Below are 5,824 nucleotides of genomic sequence, written 5' to 3'. Positions count from 1 at the left end.
TATGAACACAATCTAAGTCAAATGAGGTGATGGAACCCTAAGCTAGAGAGCTTGGATCCTATTCACACAAGTTACAAGGTTGCAAAGCTAGAAAGCTTGAACCTTTATTGTTCTTGAAGATCTTGAAGCATAAAGCTTGGATCTTTAAGATACATGAAGATTACAAACACAAGTTTGAATCTTTATAACAAAATAACAAGTGTAAAGTAAGAAAAATATAAATCTACAAAGTTGGTGAAGATTCAAAGCTAGAAAGCTTGAATCTTCCATGTTCTTGAAGGATTCATGCTTGAATCAACAAGATATAATCAAGATCAAAGCTAAAAAGCTTGATCTTTAAGAATGATGATGATACACAAATTAGAAAGGGAAAGAAGAAGAAAAAGATCAAAAACTTACAAGTGAGAAATGCTAGAAAGGAAGTAAGAGAGTAAGTGTGTGTGAAATTCAAATGAGAGCATGTGTAAAATGAGAGGAATATGGCTAGTATTTATAGGCAAAATTTGACATGGATTGATGAGGTGGAGGCCCTAGTGGCAGTGATTTTCAAAGGGGGAGGGGGGAGACACCATTTTGCTTTTTGGTTAGTGGTTGTCTAAAGCATGTACTTATGCTAGAATCCCATGCAACAATATGGATAATCCTTATCCAAATGCTAGTATGACTCATCTAATTAAATGGGCATTTATTTTATTTATCATGGGTCACTAGTAAATAATACTTGGGCTAAATAATTGGGCCACTAGCTAGTGTAGGGTGGGCTAAGGTCCAATAAGGTAGAAAGTCCAACAAGACTAACTATTGTGATCTAGTAAATAATTAATTAAAATTAAGCATCCAAAAGCTCAAGTAATTATTATTATAAAATAATAATTAATATTTCGCAGTCATAATATTCCGGTTACGACAAAAGTCAAACGTGCGCGCAGTTCGCGGTTTAATCGAAACGTTAAGCGACACCAACGGTCATAAAGGCTTCCGGTGAACAAGTTAAGTATCCTACGTACTCTAAGGCACGTTTTAACATATAATTGGAAGTAAACCACGTATATCAAGCTTCCAGAGTATAAAGTAGCACAGTACGCACAAATACGCAGTTTCGCTAAAATACAAAGCACAAAAGCAAGTCGAAAAAGTCGGGTCGTTACACCAAACTTCGAATACTTCACTTACTTGAATGAAATTTTGTGGCATTTCATCACGTTGACTTATTTTTTCGGCCCTTTGACATGCATCACAGGATTTACAAAAAAGGTGTGAGTCTTTGAAAATTGTAGGCCAATAGAATCCAGCGTCGTAGACTTTCCTTGCTGTGAGTTGAGGCCCATAATGCCCTCCTGTTGGTCATGTGTGACAATGGTTTAAGATTTGACTAGTTTCATCTCCGAATACGCATCGGTGTATTATTCCATTGAGACAACTTTTAAACAGATGTGGATCCTCCCAAAAATAGTGTTTTATATCACTAAATAATTTCTTTTGTTTTTGGTACGACAACCCTTTTTCAAGGAATCCACATACTAAGTAGTTTGCAAAGTCTGAAAACCATGGAATTTCACTATAATCGATTTTCAAGAGATATTCATCAGGAAAGTTGTCTTGTATGACCGATTCATTTAGAACTTCTAATTCAGGATTTTCAAGGCGAGAAAGATGATCAGCTGTGAGATTTTCTGCTCCCTTTTTGTCTCGAATTTCAATATCGAACTCTTGTAAGAGTAAGATCCAACGGATTAATCGTGGTTTGGCATCTTGTTTTGAAAATAGGTATCTAAGAGCATAATGGTCAGTATAGACCACCATTTTAGTTAGAACGAGATATGAACGAAATTTGTCAAAAGCAAAGACAATAGCAAGGAGTTCTTTTTAGTAGTTGTGTAATTCATTTGTGCTCCTTGTAACGTCTTACTAGCGTAATAAATAGTCTGAAATCGTTTTTCAATTCTTTGGCCTAAAACGGCTCCCATTGCAAAATCACTTGCATCGCACATGAGTTCAAATGGTAGATTCCAATTTGGAGTTATCATGATCGGCGCATTAGTGAGTTTTTCTTTAAGAATATTAAAAGATTTGATGCATTCATCCGAAAAGATAAATGGATCATCCTTTTCAAGGATTTTATTCATAGGAGTGGCATTTTTAGAAAAATCTTTTATGAAACGTCGGTAAAAACCGGCATGCCCTAGAAAACTCCTAACTTCTCTAACATTGGTGAGGTGTGGAAGTTTAGCAATTACATCTACTTTAGCTCTATCTACTTCAATTCCTTTATTTGAAATTTTATGACCAAGAACGATGCCTTCTTTAACCATGAAATGGCATTTCTCCCAATTAAGAACTAGATTTGATTGCTCGCATCTAATAAGCATCCGTTCAAGATTAATTAGACATGATTCAAAAGTATCACCGAAGACTGAAAAGTCATCCATGAAAACTTCCATGCATTCTTCTATCATGTCGTGAAAAATCGCCATCATGCACCTTTGAAAAGTTGCAGGGACGTTACAAAGTTCAAATGGCATGCATTTGTAAGCAAAAGTACCATAAGGGCACGTGAAGGTGGTTTTCTCTTGGTCCTCGGGTGCGATTGGAATTTGAAAGTATCCGTAGAAACCGTCAAGAAAACAATAGTAACTGTTCCCAGCTAACCTTTTCAACATTTGATCAATGAAAGGTAAGGGAAAGTGATATTTTCTGGTGGCGTCATTTAATTTTCTATAATCAATACAAACACGCCATCCTGTTACAGTCCTAGTAGGAATAAGCTCATCTTTTTCATTTGTGATGACTGTGATGCCAAGCTTCTAAGGTACGCATTGAACTGGGCTTACCCATGGACTATCAGAGATTGGATAATTAAACCTGCATTGAGCAGTTTAATAATTTCTTTCTTAACAACATCTTGCATATTAGGATTTAGTCTTCGTTGGCGTTGCACATACGTTTTATGACCTTCTTCCATAAGGATTTTATGTGTGCAATACGAAGGACTTATTCCTTTAATGTCATGAATCTTCCATGCAATAGCTGGTTTATGAGCTTTTAGCACGGAAATGAGCTGAGATTTTTCATTTTCTGTAAGAGAAGACGAGATTATTACAGGTAATTTAGATTCACCATGTAAATAAGCGTATTTCAAATGGTTTGGAAGTAGATTTAACTCTAATATCGGTGGTTCTTCTATCGATGATTTGTATCGATATCTGTCTTCCTCTTTTAGCATTTGAAGTTCTTCTGTTGTTGTTTCGTATTCATTAGCCATGAGTGTGGCTAATATTTCAGCTTCATCAATTTTTTCAGTTCCTTCTCCTAAAGAACATTCTCCTGTTCCTTGTAATTCTGAAAATTCTTGTAACAATTCTGCTTGTGAATCTATAGTTTTAATATAATAACATGTATCATCTGCAGATTGCGGTTGTTGCATGGCTCTATCAACAGAAAAGGTAACACTCTCGTTCTCTATACTTAGGATCAGTTTCTTACCGAACACGTCTATTATTGCTTTAGCCGTGTTTAAGAATGGTCTTCCTAATATAAGAGGAACTCGAGAATCTTCTTCCATGTCCAGAATAACAAAGTCTACTGGAAATACTAAAGTACCAACTTTAACTAGCATGTTCTCCATTATCCCTCTAGGATATTTTACTGATCGATCGGCTAGTTGTATGCTTATTCGTGTTGGTTTCAATTCTCCAAGGTCTAGTTTAGTGTATAGTGAATATGGCATTAAATTTATACTAGCGCCTAAGTCTGCCAATGCTTCTATTGAACTAAGACTACCCAGAAAACATGGAATTGTGAAACTTCCTGGATCTGATAATTTTTCTGGTAGTTTATTCAACAGCACTGCAGAACAATTAGCATTCATTGTAACAGCCGAGAGTTCTTCCATTTTCTTTCTATTTGTGATTAGATCTTTCAGGAATTTAGCATATCTTGGCATTCCTGAAATCACATCAATGAAAGGAAGATTGACATTTATTTGTTTAAACATATCCAAGAATTTGGATTGCTCGGCTTCAAGCCTTTCTTTTCTCATTTTACTCGGGTAAGGAATCGGTGGTTGGTATGGTTTAACATAAGGTTTAGCCTTAACTGTGTTATCTTCATTAACCTTTTCAACTATCGACTTTGTTTCCTTCTCTTGCTCAGGCTGTGGTTCCTGTGGAGTAGGAATAGAGTCATTAGAAATTACAGGCATTTCAGGTGGTTTAAGTATAATACCACTTCTTGTGGTAATGGCTTTAGCTGTTTCATTTCAGGGGTTAGCATTTGTATCGCTAGGTAGACTCCCCGGTTTTCTTTCACCTATCAACCTTGCTAGGTTGCTCACTTCTTGTTCCAGATTTTGGATAGAAGCTTGTTGATTTCTAAATGCTTGAGCATTTTGTTCATTCGTTTGTTTCTGAGATGTGAAAAATTGAGTTTGAGGTTTAACTAGTTTTGACATCATATCTTCTAAATTTAGTTTTTTATCATCGGTTTGTGGTGTTTTATTTGGAAAAATAGGTCTTTGCTGATTGTAAGTATTGTTAGATACTTGTTGGTTGCTAGGACCTTGTTAGTTGTTGTATGGAACATTTCGGTTATAATTCTGATTTTGATTGTAGTTTGGTCTTGGCGGTTGATAATTATTTTGATAATTATTTCCAGGCATTTGGTTCATGTATGAAACATTCTCTCTTTGTTCCATTGTTTGTTCAATACTGAGACAATCTTTTGTCAAATGTTGTCCTCCACACTGCTCACAACTAATTCGTATTGCGTGAATATCTTTAGTCATCTTTTCCATTCATCTCTCGAAAGCATCTAACTTTGCGGAAATGGAATCGAAGTCATGGTTAGAATCGGCTCTAGCCGCTTTAGATGAACGAAAAATATCATTTTCTTGATGCCACTCATGTGAGTGGGATGCTGTGTTATCAATAATTTTGTGAGCTTCAGTTGCGGTTTTCTTCATAATGGAACCACCAGCTACTGTGTCGATGTCTTTTCGTGTAGCAACGTCGCATCCTTGGTAGAATATTTGTACTATTTGATAAGTGTCTAAACCATGTTGAGGACATCCTCTCAACAATTTTCCGAATCTTGTCCACGCCTCATATAGAGTTTCATTTGGCTTCTGTGTGAACGTAACAATTTCTCCTTGAAGTCTCACGGCTTTAGATGCAGGAAAGAATCTTTTAAGAAATTTTTAAACTAAAACATCTCATGTATCAATCGCCCCTTCAGGTAATGATTCTAACCAATCTTTGGCTTCTTCCTTTAAAGTCCAGGGAAATAACATGAGATAGATCTGTTCATCCTCAACTTCTCTGATTTTAAATAGAGTACAGATCCTATTAAAGGTTCGAAGATGTTCGTTTGGATCTTCTTTTGGCGTACCACTAAATTGGCGTTGATTAGTTACCATGTGTAGGATTTGTCCTTTGATTTCATAATCTGGTGCATTAATGTCTGGTTGAGTAATGGCATGACCTTGGCCAGTGCGTGTAGCTCTCATTCGGTCTTCCATACTTAGAGGTTCCTGATTTTCCATGATTGAATTTGTTGAATCTGAATCACTAGAGGATTCTGATTTAATGGTTTCTTCCTCGACAACCTCTGGTTGTATGATTTGTGGTTCAGGAGGAATGATTAGTGATTCAGGATCTCTGAATTGTCCTTGAATATCCTCCGGGTTCTCAATTGTTAGGTCGGGTTCAAAAAATGGATTATCGGAAATTTGAATTGGAGTACTTGGTCGACTAGATGATTATTCTAAAGAAAAATCAACGGCGACAATATTGGCTAGATGTCTTGATCGAGTTACATGTGGTGAACG

The 5,824-nt window shown here is 36.2% G+C and overlaps 1 non-coding gene across 1 annotated transcript; it reads left to right on the top strand.

Moving 5' to 3' along the window:
• Positions 1 to 5,048: 5,048 nt before the first annotated feature.
• Positions 5,049 to 5,155, top strand: LOC139865480 (small nucleolar RNA R71). The gene has a single exon (XR_011764998.1). It is a non-coding gene; the product is annotated as a small nucleolar RNA R71 (small nucleolar RNA).
• The last annotated feature ends 669 nt before the right edge of the window (positions 5,156 to 5,824 follow it).

The sequence above is a fragment of the Rutidosis leptorrhynchoides genome, chromosome 8 (genome assembly GCF_046630445.1).
Source record: "Rutidosis leptorrhynchoides isolate AG116_Rl617_1_P2 chromosome 8, CSIRO_AGI_Rlap_v1, whole genome shotgun sequence".
Taxonomy (NCBI): domain Eukaryota; kingdom Viridiplantae; phylum Streptophyta; class Magnoliopsida; order Asterales; family Asteraceae; genus Rutidosis; species Rutidosis leptorrhynchoides.
The sequence above is the reverse complement of the archived record's forward strand: the minus strand, read 5'-3'. Positions and strand labels throughout refer to the sequence as shown.